This window comes from Camelus dromedarius, chromosome X, assembly GCF_036321535.1.
Source record: "Camelus dromedarius isolate mCamDro1 chromosome X, mCamDro1.pat, whole genome shotgun sequence".
In the NCBI taxonomy this organism is placed as follows: Eukaryota; Metazoa; Chordata; class Mammalia; order Artiodactyla; family Camelidae; genus Camelus; species Camelus dromedarius.
The window spans coordinates 82607006-82629818 of NC_087472.1; the positions used below are offsets into that span (position 1 = coordinate 82607006).

A 22813-nucleotide genomic window follows, 5' to 3' on the forward strand; every position below is an offset into this window, starting at 1 on the left:
TAAATAAATAAATAAACAAACCTAATTACCTCCCCCACCAAAAAAACTTTTTTTAAATAAAGTTATTACAAAATGATGGCTATATTTCCTTGTGTTGTACAATATATCCTTGTTGCTTATTTATTATATAATGGTACTTTGTACCTCTTAATCCCATACTCCTATTTTGCCCCTGCCCACATACAAGCTCACTTTTGAAGCAGCTCGCCAGAGGCATTACCGCAGGCAGAGATAGCCTGACCTACTGCAAAGCTGTTTTGTGGGAAGACAGGCCCCAACCCAGTCAGGCTCTACAGCATCTTTTGTAGAGAGGCCTGGGTGCTCCCCGCTACAGCCTCATGGAAGCCAGCCAGAGCTATGAATGAAGCCAGGGGACTGTGGCTATGTGCAAGGTCCCCTGGCTCTGGGATGGAGTGGGGGGCACCAGGAGGGAGTTCCATGAGGGCAGCCAGGCTTGCTTGGAGCCCAGTGGACCAGATCGAAGAAGCAGGTGCCACCTCAGCTATGGAGAGCTAAATATGCACCAGCCCCTCCACAGGCTGTCTGGGGGAAAGACCACGGATGAGCTGATGAGGTGGTCACAACTGCCATTTCTCCTTTTCGTAGACCAGCTCTCCTCTGATGGAAGGCAGAGGAACATGGCGGAACCAGGCCATGAATGTGAATGGACAACGTCCAGACTATTGGAAACCCTACAGGACAAAATGGTTCAGGAACCTTCAGCAGAAAAATTGTAAGGAAAAGAAAGGGATGGAAGGGGGGAAATAGGTTAAAAATGACTTAGAAGACATTTAAAGAAAAGTTTTCAAAAGGTAAGCTAGTGGGTAAGTATAGTTCAGTGGTAGAGCGCATGCTTAGCATGCATGAGGTTCTGGATTCAATCCCCAGTGCCTCATTAAATATAAATAAATAGAGAATTGCAAATTAAAAGGCAAGCAAAACTTATGTAGGGATGCAAAATTGGGTGATAAAACTATTTGTGTGCGTGTGTGATTAGCAGGATCATGGTTACTTCTGGGCACGGGAGGGGGCTGTGATTTGGATGGGAAACACGAAGTGGTTTCTAAGGTACCTGGCAAAGCTCTATTTCTTGACGCGGTAGTTAAAAGGATGTTCGACTTAAAATAATTCGTTAAGTCATACGTTTGTTTTGCGCCTATGTTTTAGTTTGTAATAAAGAGGGTTTTGTTTTTGTTTAAAAAAAAAGTTTGCTATATCAGTTTGCTATATAATTTGCAAGGACTTTGCTTTCCTGTTCTTAGGACCCAGAAACCCTCAGGATAGTTCTTAAAATTTCCAATTCTCTGGTATCTGTTGCGGCCACATCATTCATGCAGATGCTTTCCAGATGTTGATCATAAGCTCTGGCTATCCTGGGGCAGCCTTGATTTGACATAGTCTATCTGCATGTCATTGCAAATCATCATTTCCCCCTAGATTCCAGGATCTTGATGGATTATATCTAAATGAACCAAATCATTAAGCACTTTTTGAGATGGTACGGCTGAAAACAAAAACAAAAACACCGCCTCACAATTATTCACAAAGTTGGGCTCACAGTGACCCACAGTCTGTTGAGGGCGGATTGTATGTGCAGCACATTCTGGATGAATGCCTGAGGACGAGGGGCCAGGGTGGGCCAGGGTAAACCAGGGAACACCTCCCTGAGCAGCTAGAACAGGAAGAGCTGGGGGCAAAGCCAAGCAAGATAAGCCCAGTGAGCGCCTGGCCTGAGGCAGCTGAGATCATTGGAGGAGACCAAAGGGTAAGAGCAGGCCTGGACCTGAGAGGGAAGACGCAGCAACACGAGCTGGAGGAGCACAGCCCAGCTGGAGGCTAGGAAGAACTGGGCAACTCACGAGCAACTGAAGGCCTGGGCGCTGGGCGCGCTGGGAGCCTCCTCGGCTGTCCCCGGTGGGCTGTGTCTGAATCAGTTGGACTAACTTTGTCAACAGTTCCAGGCTGTCTGAAGAGTCTGAGGAAACATTTAAATGCAATTTTTAGTTTTGGTGTCCAAACGAGTGCAAGAAGCATGAGAAGAACATGTCGTTTTACAAAGTAGACCTCATGCCATTTGTACACAGTGGGAAAGTGACAAATTTTTTTACAGTGTGAAGTCTGACTTCACCAGCACAACCAAAGAACCCTCAGAACCCTGCCGGGTCTGCAGCTTCTACTATGTCTGTGAAGAAAATTTGCATGAAATTATTCTATTAAAATGGAAGAGTCATTTTATTGTCAAATAAACAATTGTCTTTTAAATGAATCACCCCATCACCTAAGGCAGCCATGATTTCAGATTGTACCAAACATCAATTTTCACAAGTGTAAAACCTGTGTTCTTTATCAACACTAACAAAAAGGGGAACAATTGTGGAAAAGTTTGGTTCTAAAGCTTCAGAAGAATTAGCCAAGGGTATTGAGTGAAAATTTATCTCTTAGAAAGATTTATCTAAATTCAAACATAAGAAGGCTTCCCTTTCATTCCTAAAATATTTTATGAAAACACTATAGTTAATGTGAAAGCTCCTGAACTTTACAGTCTATTGTGGTAGTTAACTACTTGATTACATATTTTTATTTTTATGAGTCATAAAGTCATGCTGCTAAGACTGCTGGCGTGTCCCCTCAAAAATATAAATCCTGACTTTGGAGGCGCAAAACTTACAAAGTGGTGGCAGAGTTTAGAAGAAAGAAAAACTTCTGAAATTTTGTAGCTCCTAGAAACAAACTTGTAGGAGACGATTGCTAACGACAGTAGAGGCAAATCTTGAGAGCATCTATTGATTATTTGAATTCAATAGGGGAAAAAAGAGCCCTGAATAGGACAGTCTGAAAGACGCATGAAATCTTTTAAAAATCCCTCTTCCTTCTGTATCGTAACGTGGCCTCATCCTTCTATTATTTCTCAATGAGAACAGTAGTTAAAAGAAACATTATCAGGAATGCTTGAATGTTCCTAAAGGCATTCATCACAGGAAAACAAAAGTATTGGTCCTTTTGCTTGTAGGGAAGTGAGATTGTTTTGTTGATTATCCAGTTTGAGGGATCTGAAAAGTGATTGACCATTGAAACTGTAAAACCTCCTAAGAATTCAAATTAATTATTCAGAGACAAGTCAAGAAATGTTTGAATTTCAAAGAAGAATAAATAATTGTTGAGCAGGCTGAGTTCCTCAAACAAGTACATGTAGACCCACATGAATTACAGGAGACAATTACTAATGATGGCTTAGAAAACTATCCACCAATCAATGTTCCCAACCTGTATGATCTTGTCCTAAAGTCCATAAAGTCAAGTACTAAGTTTTTCTTGTTTAAGAGGAATACCCAATACCTAGAATAGTGCGTAGAATTTGGTAGAGCCTCAATAAATATTTATGGAATTAAAAAAAAATAGGTGAATAAAAAAATCAAGGCAATTATAAACTCCAGGAAAAAGTGAAGGTGTGCAGACATTATTTGCTGCTTCCCCAATAGCCATCCTCCCTTCTTTGCTAATGGAACTCTGATTTTGTTTAAGTATAGGTCAGTTTCATCTACTCCAGGAGTGTTAGGACTCCTCTTTGTCCCCCTGAGAGAGAATCCTGATTAGTTAAAGTCAATTATGGTAATTCATTCCCTTTGATGGTGACTGGTTTACAAATAAACAAGTGACACAATACTGGTCAATGAGGCCTGAAAAGAAGTCTGCTATGAAGTTTCCAAGAAAGTTTTCACACTTAATAAAAGGACAAGAAAAAAAAAAAAAAGAAAAGGACAAGAAGACAAGACATTCTCTCTTCAGTCCACCTGATGCTCTGTGATCCTTGCAGCTGCTGCAGCCCTGCTGTGACCATAAGGAGACAAGCCAGAGGACTAAAGCCAATAATTGAGGATAACACGGCAGAAAGATGGAAAAAGCTTGGATCTCTGCTCATACTGTTGAATCACTAAATTAACCCTGAAATTCCCTAGCTCTGGACTTCTTCTTTTAAGAGATGACAAACCCCATTATTGTTTAAGCCATTTAAAGTTGAATCTTTGGCCACTTGTGGAAAAAAAACAACCTAACAGGCTTATGCCATTGGTTGGCTGCTCATTCCCCACGTCTCTTCTCATTGTAGCAAGTGAAAATGCCAGATACTTGCTTTCCCAGCCTCCCTTGCAGCTGGGAGCTCATGTGACCTGGTTCTGGCCCATGAGCTATAAAGGGAAGTCCACTTGGATCTTTGGGAAAGGAATTATCTCCCCCTCCAATCGAAATAAAAGAGAGCAGCATGGGAAGAGAATTTTCTTTTTCTTCCTGAATGATGCAGTGTGACTCTTGGAGCTATGTCAACCATCTTGTGACTATCAGGAGCAAAACTGAATATGAAAACCAGGACACAGCATGGCAGGGTGGAAGGAAGGAAGGGACTGGGTTTTGATGACACTGCCAAGCCTCTGAACCAACACTTGGCCCTTCTACTTTACACAATCTAAGAAAGTAAGAAAGAGCCTTATGGTTTAAGCCATTGTTGGTGAGATGGGTTTTCTGTTCCTTGCAGCTTAGTGCATCCTAACTGATACATCCACGTTTATAGAGCTGTTGGGTCAGAAAGGAAGTATGGCTATGGAGCACAATCTAACCCAGCAATGAGTTTTTGCATGGTCATAATAATATGAACAGTGACTTGTTCTAACCAAAAATGGTAAAGTAGCCCTGTTGTGGGGAGCAGGAGGGGAAAAATGGGATCAGGGTGTGTAAAAAGGTCCAGTCTTCATCACCATGATAGGAAGTCAGAGATAACATCTAAACTTAAAAAATAAAACATAGTGGTTTAAGTGCACTAATGAGAAATATGGAGACATATATCAGGAGAAAGAGAGAAAAGGGCTAAAAATACCTGCTTTGGAAGAAAAGTGAAGGAGATAAGGATGGCTGGGGCAGGGTGATTGCCCTGATTTATTATGAGTCTTTCAGTTCCACTTGACTCTTTAAAAAATCAACACATATTCTCTAATAAAATCTTAAATTAATTTCAAATCAAATAATATCAAAAATGTTACAGATTTGGAGGCAAATTTCACTAATTAAACCATGCTAAAGAGAAACAAACTAACAAAAAAGAGTGACTACATGAGAGATTACTCATTAATACACTCTAATATCATTTAATAATTATACAAATGGGTGGATGCCACAAAGACAAGGCTGTTAAGGGTGTATGCTGATGTGTGTTTGTAATGAACATAGGAAATGTGAAGACAAAGCCTGCAATTTTAACTTCCAGTTCAAGGCATCCATTTATCAGTTCACAGTTGCTAGTTTTGTGTAGATCACATGCTCAGTCTTATACCTGAATCTCTTTGGATCCCTGCAATAAAGATGCTCAACATCCCAACTAGGGAGCCAAGAGTAACCAACAAAGCATAGAACTGCATAGGAAAAGAGTCAAGAGGTGTTGATAAGTAAGCATTGGTATGGTCAGGCATGGCCCTCTGGGCAACATGTCTTTGACCTGGGCTGTAAAGAATGAATGGTATTTCAGAAGGCAGCAAGAAGGAGGGTGGGGTTCCAGGTAAAATAAATAAGACAAACAAAGTCATTAAGATAGGAAAGATCCTTAACATATAAAGAGCTCTTCTAATTAAAAAAAAAAGTAAAGAAAAAGACCAGGAACCCAGTAGAAAATGGGGCAAAGGATATAAGCAGATATTATTCAGCAAAAAACCCCAAAGAAATACAAATATTAAATATATGAAGATTCCTAGGCATAGAAAGAGAGATATCCAATAAATTCCATTTTCATCTCTTACATTAACAATGATCAAAAAGTTTGATAATTCAGTGTGTGGCAGCAGAATTCTAAGGTAGGCTCCTAAACTCCCACCCCATGGTATACCAGCACCTTCTCCCAGTTCTTCATTCATACACTAATTTAGGTGTTGCTGTGGGGGGATTTTGCAGATGTGATTAAGTTCCCAAGTCAGATGACCTTAGGATGACCTGGATGGGCCTGACCTAATCACATGAGCCTTTAAATCTAGACCTAGAGGTTAGGACAGGGAAGGCAGAGATTCAAAGCACAAGGATTTGTTCCTTTGAAGATGGAGGGGGCCATGTGGCACAGAATTCCGGCAGTCTTTAGGAGCTGAGAGTGGCCCCCAGCTGACAGCCAGCAAGGAGAGGCAGATCTCAGTCCTACAACCATGAGGAAGTGAATTCCGCCAACAACAGAAACAAGCTTGGAAGCAGATATTTCACCAGAGCCTCCAGACAAGAACTCAACCCAGCAAACACCTTAATTTTAACCTTGTGAGATCCTGAGCAGAGAACCCAGCTATGTTGTGCCAGACTTCTGACCTACAGAACTGTGAGCTGATAAATGGGTGGGGTTTTAAGCTACTGAATTAAGGCTATGCAGCCATAGAAAACAAATATGCTATGTTTAGAAGGGTGTGGAGAAACTGGCTTATTCATGTATTCCTCACCGGCATCTAAATAGGCATAACCTCTAAGGAGGGCAAGTTCGCAATATCTATGAAAATTAAAGGTGCTCATCCCTTTGACGCAGCAACTCCGCCTTTTCATCCTACGGATATGCTCACACGTGTGCAAGATGATCCAGAGACAACAACATACACTGCAGCATTGTTTGTAACAGTCTGTGTGCAACCTAAACACTCATCGAGGGGCAGGCTAGCCAAGTGCATGATGGTATGGCTCCCACATGAGACCACTCCAGAGACGCTGATGCAGAAACATCTCCAGGAATTATTTTTAGGTAAAAATGTAAGGTTTAGGTGGCGTGTAGAATGCTATTTACATGGGGCCTATATATATATACAATCCGATATGTTGGTAAGTGCACAGTGTATTTTGGGAAGTTACATAAGAAACCAGTCCCAAGAACCCTTTGGGGAGGGGATCTGGTGACAGAGAAGGAGACAGAGGAAGGAGAAAGATTGTTCCCAGGTTACCTTTGCTTCTCTTTTGAGAACAAAGGTGTGTGTATTATCTGTTTAGAAAAATAAATACAAACAAAAGAACAAGATTAGCTCTGCCCTTGTGGGTACTTAGAAGAGAATGAAACTACCTTTCTTTAAAGGGAGGAAGGAAAAGGAAAGAAGGGAGGGAGAGAGGGGGAGGGAGGGAGGAAAGGAGAAAAGGAAGGAGAAACTTCCCCTCTGTTCAGCTGGTGACTTCTATTTGGTTATCAATGCAACGGCTCATCTTCATGCAAAGGTCCCCTTACAAGTGGGCACCCAGACCTCCCCTGTGAAAACAGCACCTGCTGTTTCCTCGTGCTGGTTCTGCACCCACCTGGCTCCCAGTCACTGCCCCATAAATGTTTACTGCGGGAAGAAGCGATGATGCACTGATGGCTGCTTTAGCCGCATTCTTTCCCTCGAAACAGTAGGGTGAAAAGAAACGGTAGTTAGGGTAGAAATGTGGTTTTGTTCTTATGTTTGTGAAAGATTTCTAAACTTTTGCTAAAAAGTTGTCATTTTAGTATCAGCTGTGTCTCTTTTTTTCCAGCGGGAGCCAGTTGGGGAAGAAGGCTCGATGAGGTGGGGGGGCGTTGCTCACGGTGAACGGATTTTGAAATTGAGAAAGGACTTGATGGCAAATGGAAGAGGGCTTAAAGGGACCCCGCAGGCTCGGAGCTCATCCCAGCCCTGGCTGCAAAGAGCATCCTGCTGCTCATGCGGCAGCTCTCACGCGTGCGTACCTTACAGTCTGGTCGTTCTGAACTCTTTGCCCTTCTCCACGGTTTCTCACACACATCCTTTTCCAATTACTGATCCTTCCACCTGGAACCCTTCTCCCTCTTTGCCTGACCAAGTCGGCTTCTCATCAAAGCCTTGGTTCAGCGTCTTCTGATTGGTGAAACTCTCATGGCCCACCCTGTCTGGATTTAGGGCCCCTCCTCTGTGCTCCCGTGAACCCCTCCCACAGCATTCACAGCCCTCCTGTCTTTGTTTATGCTCCCCTAAAAAGCAAACCAAGAGACACTGAGACAAGGACTTTGGGTGCGGGTCGTTTGAGAGATAAACCCCTGGAATCACCAGTGAAAGAATGGGAAAAGTGAGACAGAGAGGGAAACCAATAAATGATACATTTATGAGCTGATTATCACCGTGGGCACGGGGACTAAATCCCACTGGGGATGCTCTGAGTTGGGAGGAGGGGGACCATCCCCTAGAAACTGTCCCACTGGAGACAGGAGGCTGGGGCATCTCTCCGCCAACTCCCATCCCCAGTTGGTAACCACTCCCCTCTTACAATTCCCAGTTGCCCCTCCAGGTTCTCAAATTGAGAAGCTGAGAGCGGCAGACCCTGAGGTTGAAAGTGGTCACCTGCCTAGCACAGCTACAGGTGAACTCGGGCCCCAGGGAGGCAACATCTGTAGCATCTAGCATAACGCTCACACGGAATGGAATGGGACATTAGTTTTTATTTTCTACCTCCCTGCCCCCGTTGACTATCTTTCATGTCTGCATCCCCTGCTTCAAGCAATATATTGGCACACATTTCATGCTCAAAAACTGTTTACTGAATGAATAGATGGATGGATGGATGGATGAATAGATGAACGAATGGATGAATGAATAAATGAATGAACAAGCTTGGAGTTTGTATGACAGTACTGAGGGAGAAGACTGATTTTTGTGGCGCTAGGATCAATCCACAGTGGCTTTAAAAGCCAGAATGAGTTGTCTACTTTAATCATTTGAGGGAACAGCTTTTACACATAAAAAGTGGCAGAAAACACAAGGGTTTCAAATCATAAAAATCTCAAAATGGTTTGGTAAATGGGGCTGTGCCATATCCACGTTGTGTCACAAGGATGAATATATGACATGAAAAACGGTTTGTCGTTACTGCAATTTCTCAAAGCATCAGAAAGTGACATCCCCTCCTCTTCCCTTCTCAGCCAGGGGTCTGAAAATTCATCCCCCAACTTTCCTCAGAGTCTAGAGGGGCCATTTCTTTTTAGCTTCCTTTTTCAGTTCAGGGGCTATGGAAAGTAACGCAAGGCACAACTGAAATCACCTCAGCCAGGAAAAACAAGAAGGAGCAAGTCGTGATAAAATCGGGGGTTGTCTGCACAGCCACTGCCGTCCTCCGGGAACTGCCCGCCACGCCCTCCTGGCCCAGTTCAGGGATCTGGACCGGGCAGACCTGGCCACGAAAGTCACCTGCCCACCTGCCCTTGGGCACTCCCACAGCCTCTGCCACGCTGGCACCTGGCTGGGGCCGCCCTGCCCAGGTTGCCATGGAAGTGGACAGGAACTGAGCTGCTCCCCTGCCCTCTGGCCCAGAGCCAGGACCCGGGCTGCCCGCTGACAGGGAGCACGCCCCTGGGCTGTGGAAGGCCTGACTCACCTGTCACAGCTCTGACAGGTGTGGCCTCAGCGGGGACTCTACCCATAAGGGCCTGGGTGGCCTCCAGGATGGGGACCTGCTGTCCTGTCAGCCTGGATCCCACAGGAGTGCTCCAGTCCCTGCAGAAAAGTACACTCAAGGTCTGGAGAATTCTGTGGGCCCATCCTGAGATGTAAGGCGACCTCCAGGCTCAGCAGCGTACAAGGAATGCAACTCTTTCCCCAGGGGTTAGCCTCACTGGGCGCCCAGTGCAGTGGGTGGATCCCGAGCACTCATGGAACTGAAGCTCTGGCCCGGCCTCTTTGACACAGCACTTTTCCAGCTTTCCTGCTACACTTCCGGCCTCTTTAGTGACTGTCTTTCGTCCTCCTCTTGGCTGGGGGTGCTCCCAGGCCTCCGTCCTCATCTGCCCTCATTTATGGGTCTCCCCACCCTGTTCGTCAGTGAGCTCACCAAGCTTGGCTTCAAGGATGATCTTTGGAGAGCTCAAAATGTAGTGGACCTCTGTACCACTCTCTCTATTTCCCAGGGCAGAACTGTCTAGGGGCTCAATGGATTGTGCATTCCTCAGTCCACTGGCCTGAATCCAGCCAAAACAGACATTTCTGCCCAGGCCGTGCAGCACCAGGGGACAGTCCTGGACAGCCACACCCCTGCCCCTCTATCTCACCATGCTGCACTGCCAAGACTTTCCCATGTGGCCTCCGAGTGTGTGTGTATGTGTGTGTATGTGGAGGCGGGGGAATAGTGTGAGACACACTCCTCTCAGGGCCCCGAAGGTGAATCTAGTCAATGGCCTCCTGCTTTTAGCTTCCCTTTTAACTTCTCCAACTTTCCATCCTCTCCTGGCCAGAAGCCCAGAAAAGTGACCTTGGGACCCACAGCCACACCTCTCCTGGCCCTGCCTCCATGTGTCTTCCTACAATTCTTGGGGACCAGAAAGGACAGAGGCTGGGCTTTTACTTCCTCTAGATCACATCCTCGTCACAGAGAAGTCCCGGGGCCCCAGTGATGGTGGAAAGGGTACTGTCTCTCCAATGTGGAAGAAATACTGTGATCTGAATTCTCCAAGAAATTCTCTCTGAATTCTCTCAAGAAATTTAGGAAAACCTTCCTCACTCCCAAGCAAATGGCTCCTCAGGCTGCCCAAGGAGAAGGTGGCTTGCAGAAATACAAGAGAGAAAAGCCCATTTCATATTCTCCAGGGTTCCCTCTTTCAAGTGGATTTTTCTCAGTTATACCTCCTGACAACCTATGAGGCCGTTACTATGGTTATTTGCACTTTACCATTGGGAAGATTAAAGCACAGAGAGGTCACATAACTTGCCCACGTCACACAGCCAATAGTGGTAGAGCTGGGATTGAAACCAGGTCCTGGTCTCGCTCGGGAATCTGCTGTGTTTCCTCCTTCCGTGCCCACAATGGTGGAGGCTTCACTCTGATTTTTCTCCTTCTTCATTCTCCATTAGCCAATCTCGTGCCAATTTCCCCTTTAAACTCCGAGCTTGCTCTTTCCTCTCCAGTCCCCCGTCAAGCCCCAAGCCTAGACCCACACCACTTCATTTCTCGATTCCTGCCCAGGCTTCTCAGTTGCCCTTTTACTGCCAGTCCTTGCTTACAGTCCATTTTTACACAAGTGCCAGCCTATTCCTCCTAAAGCCCTGCTTTCTTCATGTCACTGGAAGCATCTTTGGCTCCCCGTCTCCAGCCACAACGCGTCCTGGCATTCACAGAGGACCTTAGCCCATGCCTCCAAACCCGTCTTCCCCAACCTCCCCAATTTCACCTTCCGGGTCAGTCTGAGCGGACCCCCAACCACTCCCAACACCTGCCATGCACATTCCCAGGCCTGATCTCCCACTGGAATGCATCCCTTCTGTCTGCATAATCCCATACTCCCATCTGCCCCCAAGGCTCACCTCAGCTCCCCCACCCCTCCCAGGCCACCTTGACCCACAACTGTCCTCGCTCTCCTGAACTTAGGTACTCTTCTCTAGGACCACACAGTCTGAGCCTGAATTGTCCTCTAAGAGATTCCTGTGTTTCCTCAGGGTGACTGTGAGCTCAGAGACATGAGTGATGTCATACATTTCCTTGTAAACCGCTCCCTCCCCAACATTGATGGCACTTTACTAAAAAAGGTAGGTGCTCAGATCCCATCTCAGACTTGCTAAACCAGAACTCTGCAGGTAGGCCAGATATCTGCATTTTTTTTTGTAATAGCTTAATTGAGATATATTTCACATACCGTAAAACTCACTTCTGGTTTTTTTCTACTTCCGGTTTTATGGAGCTATGGTTGACATACAGCATTATGTAAGTTTAAAGTGGACAGCATAAAGATATGACTTACATACATCATGAAATGATTATCACAAATTTAATGAATATCCATCATCTCATGGAGATACAAAAGAAAAAGAAAAAATACTTTTTCCGTGTGAAGAGAAAATTCACCCTTTTAAAATGTGCAAGTCAGTGGTTTTTAGTATATTCCCAGAGTTTTGCAACCATCACCACTAGCTAATTTTAGAACATTTTCATCACCCCCAAAGGAAATTCCATACCCATTAACAGTCACTCCCCATCCCCCCCTTTCCTCCAGCCCCTGGCAACCACTAATCCACTTTCTGTCTCTATGGATTTGCCTATTCTGGAAATTTCCTTTAAATAAAATCACACACTATGTGGTCTGTTGGGGTGCACCCTGCCGGCCCACAAGACCTGTACTCACCCAGCTTCAAGACTGAATAAAGAGCCCCCCGGAGTCTGCAACAGAGACATCAATCTTCCGTGTCTCAAGCAAGGTCCTGGAGCAGGACGGAGCAGCAGGCTCCGCTCCAGGGCTGGGGGGAGGGGAGATTACCAGTTATTGGGGGAATTGACCTCAGGTGGGCTCTGGTTACCAGGGAAACCAGCAGAGGGGCAGGCCCCTCACCACCTCTTTGATAAGAATAGTCACTAGCTGGGGCCTGGGGCAAGTCTGTACGAAGGTCAGTCAAGTGAGTAGGGTTGCAAGTAAAGCAGGCACTAGTCGAGCAGAGGATGTACAGAGAGCAAGACAACAGCCATCCTGGGTGGCCTGACCATACATGGTCCTTTGTGTCTGGCTTCTTCACTCAGCATAATGTTTTTCAGGTTCATCCATGTAGTAACAGGTGTCAGTACTTCATTCCTTCTAATTGCTGAATGACACTCAACTGCACGGATAGACCATGTTTTGTTTATCCATTCATCCTTTGCTGGATATTTGGGCTGTTTCCGCTTTTTGGCTATTATGAATAATGTGGCTGTGAACATTGATGTACAAGTTTTTACACGGACCAAAGTTCTCACTACTCTGGGGTAGATACCTAGGAGTCGAATTGCTGTGTCATAGGAGAACTCTAACCTTTTGAGGAACTGCGAAACTGTTTCCCACAGCAGCTACACCAGCGAACAATCCCACCGGCAATGAATGAGGGTTCCAGTTTCTCCACATCCTTGGTGTATGCGTTTTTAACACGCTCCAAAGGCATGACAAAGTTGGAGCATCCTTGTGCTAAATTCTGGAAGCCCTGCTTGTCTACCATCTGGAGAATTACCTGGGACTACTCTGAGGTGTTGGGTGGCGCTGGGTAGGACCACCTCCCACAGAGATTCCCCAGGAAGAGATAGTGGAAATGCGTGCCTATGAGCGTGAGGTTCACAGCCCAGGTGCTCAAACTAAAGGCCCCCAAAACTGAAGGCTTAAAAATATTTAGAAGGAAGTAGCTGGGCTGGGGGGTAGGTTCTGAGACCAAGCCAGGTTCTGACTCAGCCTTTGAGTTGCTGCTTGTGTGTGATTGGGTCATTTCTCCTCCCTGGGAGGCCACTGTTGTGTTTAAAAAAAAAAAAGAGGATGGCATCTGCTCCCCACCCCCACCCCCAGAAGGATGCTGGGAGGTTAAAATTAGCTAATTGAAAGGATCTGGTGCAAGTTCTGGGCAAATCCTTTACGTTATTATGCTATTATCTCTGTCTTGGCCCCGGGTGGGGACGGGAGGGCGTGGTTGACGGGGCAGGCAACGCCACAATTTTCCAGACTGATCCAGCAGTTCTGATTCTTTCCAGTGCCGCAGCCGCGGTTTAAATCCCCGCCCCCGCGGCTTTAAAGGGCTAAAATAAACAGGAAGTTTCCATTTCACCCCGATCTCACTGAGGCTTGGGCGGCGTGTGACTTCTGCCGTCCGGTTCCTTATCTTCCTGGACGGACCTTTCAGGCCGAGGTGTGGCTGGGTTTGTACTCCCAAGCAAAGCGTCAGTCATCTTTTTTGTTTGTTGGTGTTTTTTGTTTTTTTTACCTATATGATTTCCTGTCCAGCAGTGATCCAGTCCCCACCGTCCCCTCCCCCTCCACTCACACGCTTTTACAACATCGAGAGGACATGTGCCAAAGTCACAGGGTTAGAATTCAGAGCAAAGCCCACCACCCTGATCTTATGGCAAAATCCGGACGTTACTTGTTACTCAGAAAAGCTCGCTTCCCAGGAACAGGAAAAGTGTTTCTTTGAATCAGCTGAAACCTTAGTCCCTTGAACAACTGGAGGCTGTTTTCTGGCCTCGCCCCGCACAGGCTCCCTGTGGGGTAGGTCAGAGTCGAGACCTGGCTTTTCTTTGTCCCTGGGCTTGTCATCAAGTCCCTAGGGGGAGTGAGCAAGGGCCACTGCATGTCAGTCAGTGGGTGGAAGAAGGTGGGGGGGGGGGTGCGGTGTGACTGCTGTACCCGGGAACTGGGCTTCTGTCTCCTTTCTGCCCTGGAAAGAACAGCAGATCCCTGCAATGGGTCTACATGGAAATAGTCACTGAGGATAAACAGCTGTTCACATATCAGCCCCGCCAGGCCTCCCTTCTCCAGCTTCCTGGAATTGTATTCCTTGGCTGGGAGATGAGCAGATGGTGTTAAGTTCATTTGCGGCTTTGGAATGAAGGCTTTTTTTTTTTTCCTTTTAAAATAGAAAACTGAATGGATTCCTCAAGGGCTGCTGCCCAAGTCTTTGCTACATTTTGTCAAGCCCTTGTATGTTTCTCATGTCGCCTCCTCAGCCAGATCTCAGTCATAAATAAATAAGCCCATCGGAATTTCTGATCCTTTCCTTCCCAGAAATTGGATGAGTCACCCAGCTCCTCAGCCTCCCACCTGCAGAAGCCAGTGAGAGCAGAGATAGGGGACTCTGCCCTGAGGGAAAAGCAGGTGAGGTCTTTGCAGCCGCCAGCCTGCTCAGTCTTCTGGCTTTTTCAAGAACGGAGTTCCAGTAGCAGGAGCAGGTGAGGGGAACTCTTCAGGACTGGAAGAGTTGTTCTCCTAAGAGGGCCAAGAAACTTTCCAGAGCTCTGAGGAACAGCGAGCCAGGATGTCCTCGCCCCAGTTGAACCTACTGGGTGACCCCTGAGGAACAGAGGCCACGCAGGTGCTCGGGCTGTGTCCCCAGGGCTGTGCCCCAGGGATAGAGCCTGATTGAGAAAGAGTTTTGAACTGGAGAGAGAAGTCCACAGGAGAGCTCGTGGCGCCCCTTCTATTCGCTCTCTCTTGCTTAGGGTCAGCCCTCCTACCTCATCCAGCCCCAGGCCAGGACTGGGGGATGGTGAGAACTGGACTCCGAATGCACCCACACTGACCTTCCAGAAGCTTTGGCTAGAGTCGCGTTCCAGGCCGCACTCCATTGCTGCATCAGTGTATCAGAGGCACCAACTTTGACAGGTTGGGGGCCACTCCCTCCCCTGGGAGGGGGCAGTTTCTAGCCTGGCACTAGCGTCCCTGCACCTGGCACGAACAACCCTCTGACTCCAGGGCATTGTCCAGAGCGTTGATGGTTGGGCGATGGCTCTGGAAAATAACTAGAGTTAAAAAAGTAACTAACCAGTGCCTCCTACCCCACCACCCCGACTCCCTGCCTGGCTGTGTGGAAGGGGGGACAGAGCCTCATTTTCCAGGAACTCACCTCATTGGTTAATGACGGCAAGCGCAAGATGGAGGGCCTCGCAGCCATCCCTCTGCCATGAGGGCCGTGCCATCCTGCCTCTGAAGAGGCAGTGGCACCTGGCCAGGTCTGTCTCTCAGGCTGATGTCCCTCAGTGGTGACAGGGGCCAGTAACAGCTCTGCTAGCCTAAGGTTATCATGAAGATAAAAGGAGATAATGTGGGGGAACTCTCAGGAGTGCTGGAATGTTCTATACCTTCATCTACCCAGGTGTAGACACGTAGAAATTCATTGAGCTGGTCACTTAGGATTTACACACTCTGCTGCATATAAATAATATATTTCCAAAAAGTCCTGTTGGAGTGAAAAGGTGAAAAATGAGATAACAGATGTATAAAGGCACTTTGTACCCTGTAAACCATTTATTTTGTGGATTTAAAAAACTTTTAGTGGGGAGAGGGTACAGCTCAAGTGGTAGAGCGCATGCTTGGTGTACACAAGGTCCTGGGTTCAATCCCCAGTACCTCCTCTAAAAATAAATAAATAAATAAGTAAATAAGCCTAATTACCCCCCAACACACACACACACACACACACAAAACCAAAAACAAACAAAAAACTTTTAGTGAAGTATAACCACTATTGTCACTTCTAATATCATGGACTAGTTTTGCCTGTTTCTGAACTTCATATAAATGGAATCGTACAGTACAAACTCTTACAATGTTTTGCTTTTTCAGTCAACGTGAGAGTCATTTGATTCATACCAATAGCTTGTCCATTCTCATTGCTGTACAGTATTCAGTTGTGTGAAGACACTAGCCCTTTCTCCGTCCCGTGTTGTTGGCAGGCATTTGTGTAGTTTCCAGTTTGAGGCTGTTCCAAAGAGTGCCTCTGCGAACATTTTTGTCTTCAGGTAGACATATATTTGCATATATTTGCATATACCTAGGAGTGGAACTGGTAGGTCAGGGAATGTGCATTCAGTGTGGCTACTTAACAGTTGATCACTAAAGGACAACCCCGCAGAATTCTCATCACCAAAATAATTAAACATATAAAACTCTAAATGAGCCCTTAAGCAGATTTCCCATAGGAAACGGTCACATCCCACCCCAGCACCATTCCAGAGCTCAGTACTTTTGCCAGTGGCGTGGACTTCGTCTAGCCTGCATCCCTACTGCTGCAGACACCAGTGGAGCTTGTTCAACAAGAATGAGAACTTTTTCTATCCGGCCCAGTTCTATGGGTTGGGCAATTCACCACCAAGACCCATGAATCTGGAGCCTTTACCATGGTTCCCAGAACCCCTGACCTTTCAGCACCTCTGAAGCCAAGGGTGATGGACCAAACCCCTAGAACTGGGGCAAGGCATGGGGCAGTTGTCATCTCAAGGGGTGTATTAGTCTGTTTGGGGTGTCATTACAAAATACTATAAACTGGGTGACTTAACAAACATTTTGCATAGCTCTGGGGGCTGCAAGTCTGAGATCAGGGTGCCGGCATGGTCAGGTTCTGGTGGAGGGGTCTCTTTCCTGGCTTGCAGCCTTCTGGTGGTGTCCTCACATGGTAGAGAGAGCGAGCACGAGCTCTCTGGTGTCTCTTTTTTAAGGACACTAATCCTGTCATTAAGGCCCCACCCTCATGATCTCATCTAACCTAATTACCTTTCAAAAGCCCCATCTCCACATGCCATCATGCTGGGGTGTTAGGGCTTCAGCATATGAATCTGGTTGGGGGGAGACACAGTTTAGTCCATAGCAAGGAGCAGGAAAACCCTGTCCATTTCAATGCTGGGTCGGAGTCGTGGAGGAAACAGGTGGAAGAGGGCATCTGTCAGCAAAGGCTCTGGCATGCCATGTGTGCTCCATAAATACTGCTTTTAAAATCTATTTTCATGGGAATTCTCAGGCATACAAAAACTGGAGACTGGTGCAATGAGCTCCCATACTCTCATCACCCAGTTTTAACCATTATCAACATCTTACCCATCTAATTTCACATATCACCTGTCAGAGTCGGAATTCTGAGTAGAGGGAACAGCGTGTAAAAGGCACAGAGGCATGAAGGCTGCGTGGTGTGTGTGTGTTCAGCCTCTGAAGGGCTGAAGTGTGGCCAGATTCAGGAATAGAATCCTGGGGGAGTGACAGCCCCTGTGACTATTCCTGCTCTGGCCTGCATCACCCTGATTTCATCTTCTCCCACAACGTGTACTGAGAGCCTACCATGGGCCATCCCTGAGAGGGGTCATAGGATGGATGAGATGCAGGCTCACTTCTCATGGAGCTGACTGTCTAAGCAGAGAGACTGATACGTGAACAAGCAATATGACATGACAGGACTCTGACAAGCAGGCTGTGGGCACCTGGCCAGGCTTGGGGATCAGGAAAGGACTCTTGGAGGAAGTGATTTCTTGTGATGGTTATTCTCCATTTGCCCCCCGCAAAGCCATTCTCTGTCTTTCTGTGCCCTTGGAAGTTGACCTTTAACAGACTTTGGCAACCATGCTCCCTTGTCTCTCTGGCTTCCAGGTGGGTCCAGCCCATCAGGTGGGAAGAAAAAAAAAATTGGAGTCTTCATTCCTCTTGCTTTCTGCCCCACTGTGGTTCTGGCAGTGCTGGAAACTTCCATAGCCACAGCTCCTGTCAAGTGGCCCCTTTTCATGACTTCAGCTCTTGCCATGCTCGAGTAACTTCATTTCCTCCACCTATCCCTTCAGACCTACAGGTGTTAATGGCTTCCTGCTATTGCTAGTTCTTGAGTGCCTCCGGTCCCCTGTTAATTCCCTTCATCCTGCCAAAACCTTTGTAAATGGTCCCTTCAATAAAAAATCCACCCCTCAAATTCTGCATAAGGAAAATAAGGAAGTGCTTGCAAAAGGATGGGAGCATGTTGAAAGGGCACTGGAGCCCACCTGAAAGAGCTCTTAATGGTCAAAGTTAGAACAATTTGAACAACAAAATAACAACAGTATTGAATTATATTCCATAGAATAAAATAAACATCCAGGAGTCCACACTGATTGATAGTAATAAATAACTGAATAAATAAATAAATGAGGGAGAAGGGACACTCTTCCTTGCAGGAGAATTCCGACTAATAAATGTAAAAGGAATGAAGGAAATACAAAGAACACTGTAATAACGGTCACAGGTAAGATGTGCTGATGGATGCTAAAATCAGTGAGCAAAAGTTTGAGGAGAAACAGGATATACTCATAGTCTCAAAGTATCTTCTCCAAGGTATTTGCTAATAACAAAGGAGGAAATAGTAATTTTGCAGTGGAGAAACACAGCAGAACCACCTTAACCAGTGATCAGGGTTAACATCACCAGTAATAAGACATATTGGCATCCTGGAACCCCAGATACAATGAGAGGAACACAATATGACTTGTATGGGATTCTTGCTAAAAATGCATAACCTCAATTTAATTGTGAGAAAACATCAGACAAATCCAAATGGAGAGACACTCCACAAAATACATAACCAGTACACTTCAGGAGTATCAAAGGAAGGTAAGAGAACACAGAAGAACCGCCAGAGATAGGAGGAGACTAAGACATAATGACTCAATGCAATGAGGAATCCTGGATTGGCTCACGAAACAGAAAAAGAATATTTGTTTTAAAAAAAATGGTGAAATTTGAATTGGATCCATTGGTTTTTGTTTTGTTGTTGATTTTAATTTATGTTTATTGAGGTAACATTGGTTTCTAACATTATAGAAGTTTCTTGTGTGCAACATGACATTTCTACTTCTGTATACGCTGCAGTCTGCTCACTACCAAAACTTTAGTTTCTATCTGTCACCATATGGTTGATCCCCTAAACCTATTTCGCCCTCCCCCCACCCTGCCCCTTCCCCTCTAGTAATCACTACTCTGTTCTCTGTATCTGCATGTTTGTTTTGGTTTAGTTTGGTTTGTTCATTTCTTTTTTTCTTTTTTTGTTTGTTTTTTAGACTCTACATATAAGTGAAATCACATAGTATCTGTCTTTCTCCATCTTAATTATTTTGCTTAGCATAATACCCTCAATATCTATCCGTGTTGACACAATGTCAAGTCCATCTTTAATATGGCTGAATAGTATTCCATTGTATATATAAACCACATCTTTATCTGTTCCTCCATTGGTACGCACTTAGGTTGTTTCCATATCTTGGGTATTGTGACTAATGCTGAAATGAACATGGGGTGCGGATATCTTTTCGAATTAGTTTTTTGATGTTCTTTGGATATATACCAATGTAAGGCTTAAACAGGCAAGTTAGCTCTGAAATGAAACTAGAATTGCAAGGCAAACCAAAAGTACGGCTTCGCTGTAGGAACAGGCCAGCAAAAATAGCAGCTGCTTGCTTGCAAAAGGCAACACCTGGCCGACCACAATAGCCACAGTAACTACAGGCTAGGTAGGTGAGCAAATGGACAGTCGCCCCACACCTTCTAGGCACTAAATGTCCCCTAATGCTTTAAAGGTCACCAATTGAAACTAGCCATCACTCCTCTCCTCCCATCCCTGTGACCTCCCACCCTAGCCCTTTTTGTTTGATTGGTTGATAATTCAATAAAATGCCAGGGTTGCTGGGGTCGGGGGATGATCTGGGTCCAATACACTCCTAGCCTCAAAGCGGCTGGTAGAAGTGCTTGCCCAGGTCCCCTCCCATCCTGAGCCTGTCTGGCTGCACCTGAACTCTTGGATCTCGGCTCTTCCTTCACTCTGCACACAAGCAACAGGGGACGCAACGTCCAGGAATCCATGCGCACGGTGGTCCTCAGGAAACAAGGTACCTGACAGGTTTTTTTAGGATCCCCAGATTTGTCGGGCTGGAGATGCTCGGAGCCCGGGAAAGGCTTGATCACCCTCGGCCCGGCAGAGGTATCCAGCCCTGACATACCAGGAATGGAATTGCTGGATCATATGGTAGTTCTTGTCTTAATTTTTTGAGAAATCTCCATACTGTTTTCCATAGTGGCTACACCAATTTACATTTGCACCAACAGTGTATGAGGGATCCCTTTTCTCCACATACTCGCATCATATAGATACAAAATTAAAGAGACAGAAAAAAATTTTTTTCCATGTAATGAGACTCAGGATTTACTCTCTTAACAACTTTTATATATAGCATGCAGCAGTGCTAATTATTTCAATCATGCTGTACATTCCATCCCTTGTAGTTACTTATAACTGAAAGTTTGTACCTTTTGACTGCCTTCATCCAATTCCCCCTTCTCCCACCCCCAGCCTCTGGGAACCACAAACCTGCTCTCTTTTTCTCCGAGTTTGTTTGTTTTTGAAGTATAATTGACCTACAGCACTATGTTAGTTTCTGTTACACAACATAGTGATTTCGTATTTCTATACATTTCAAAATAATGATCACCAGGATAAGTCTAGTTACAATATGTCACCATACAAAAGAATTACGTACTTATTGACCATATTCCCTGCACTGCATATTTCATACCCGTGACTCATTTCTTTTGTAACCGGAAGTTTGTACCTCTTAATCTCCCTCACCTAATTCTTTCCTTCTCTCAACCCCCCTCCCCTTTGGCAACCACCTGTTTGTTCTCTGTATCTATAACTGTGTTTCTATTTTGTTATGTTCATTTGTTTTGTTTTTAGATTCCACATACATGTAAAACCATACAGTAGTTTTGATTTGCATTTCCCTAATGATTAGTGATGTTGAACATCTTTTCATAGGCCTGTTGGCCATCTGTATGTCTTCCTTGGAAAAATGTCTGTTCAGCTTCCCTGCCCATTTTTTTAGCCAGGTTGTTTGATGTTTTGTTATTAAGGTCCATAGTTTAATAAATAACATTATGCCAAGATTAAATTCCTGGTTTTGATCGTTGTACTATGGTTCCTTAAGATGTTAAAAGAAGGGGAAACTGAGTGAAGCCTCTGTACTCTTTTTGCAAAATTTTTGCAAATCTGAATTCAGAATAAAAATTTCGTTTCTGATTCTGGTTAAGATGGAGTACTTACTTTCTATTCTGTTTCTCTCACTAAATGCAACAAAAATTCCTGGGCAGAGTACATGGAGCAGCTTGTCTGAGAACTCTGAAAAGAAAATGGTGGCAGGCAGATAGGAAGGTAGACCAGCACTCAAAGTATGACCAACCCAGTGGTAAGATTCCTGGGCTTTTTTCTTTTTATCTCTCATATCTCCGGGCCTGGATTAAGGCAGTACAAATCTCAGAATTGCGCACCAGATGTGGAATGAAAAATCTTCATGTAAGCATTCTCTTTCTGGTCCCTGGAATGGGACGGGGAGCCCTATAGGACAGAGAAGGTGGAAACAGTCTTTTTCTCCAAGCTCAAGCTTCAAACAAGAACCACTTCCAAAGCTACCGTCCTGTGGCAGCAGCAATGGCAGCAGTGGCTGAGCAGGTACCTCACATTTCTCTCTAACCAGAGGAATTCTTTCCTCTGACCAGAGGAACCGTGGTACAAACAGCCTGGGGGAAATCACTGTTGCTTTTTTCATTCTTCTATATATCCTTCTGCAGCTTGAGTTTGAAAGCAGACCCAGTCACGGGAGTTATTTGGCAGAGCAGGGAGCCTAAGGTCCAGGCTTTCTAACCACCAGACAGGACTGGGACTCTCTTGGAGCCAAGGGATATGAAGCAATTGCAAAGAGAAGGGAACTTGAGAAAAGGATCGCATAAAGTTGTGCATGAGGTCCTGGACTCACCCCCCAAGCTCCAAATGTATGACTCTAAGGAGTTAACCAAAGGTTTTGACAATTGAACTATGGGGCTGCCTGGCATCCACATTGGCCTGTGGGTGGCACATAAGGAACAGATCTGAATAGCAAGGTGTCTGAAAACCAAACTAACATTGGAACCACAGTCTATGGAAGATAGGTCAGAACTCGGGGCCTAAACCCACCTGAATTGATTATCTGCTAAAACAGTCAAACAAACAAACAAACAATCATTTTCCATAAGGTCCAAGCAAGACTCAGAGTCTGATAACATAATATCCAAATGTCCAGGATGTAATACAAAATGTCTTGGCATATCAAAAGCCAAGAAGAGCTCAATAACTCATAAGGGAAGAGACAGTCCACAGATGCCAACCCAGATGTTGGAAATATCAGAAAACACTTTAAAGCAGGTGTTATAACCACACTCCAAGGAATATAGGCAAACATTCTGGGAATGATAGAAAGTGTCAGCAGAGAAATAGAAGCTATAAAAATAAACCAAGTGGGAGAAATTTTAGAACTAAAAATTAGAATAACTGAAATAAGAAATAAAAGGTTGCTGGATGGGCCCAATAAAAATGGAGATAACAGAAAAGAGTCAGTGAACTTAAAGACAGATGAACAGAAATGATCTGATCTGAACAGCAGAGGGAAAAAGATGCTTTTTAAAAGTAAACAAACCTCAAAATTAGACCAAAGATCTAAGATTCATGTCATTGGAGTCTTAGGAGGAAAGGAGGCGCATGATACAGAAAATATATTTGAAGAAATAATATCTGAGACTTTCCCAATTTGA

The 22813-nt window shown here is 45.2% G+C and overlaps 1 long non-coding RNA gene across 1 annotated transcript in view; it reads right to left on the reverse strand.

Annotated features, from left to right (window-relative positions):
- Positions 1-22813, reverse strand: part of LOC135320277 (uncharacterized) — a 108699-nt gene that overhangs the window by 80872 nt on the left and 5014 nt on the right. The window contains exon 2 of the long non-coding RNA XR_010379525.1: positions 1860-1975. This is a non-coding gene — a long non-coding RNA (uncharacterized LOC135320277). The remainder of the gene's footprint in view (positions 1-1859; positions 1976-22813) is intronic.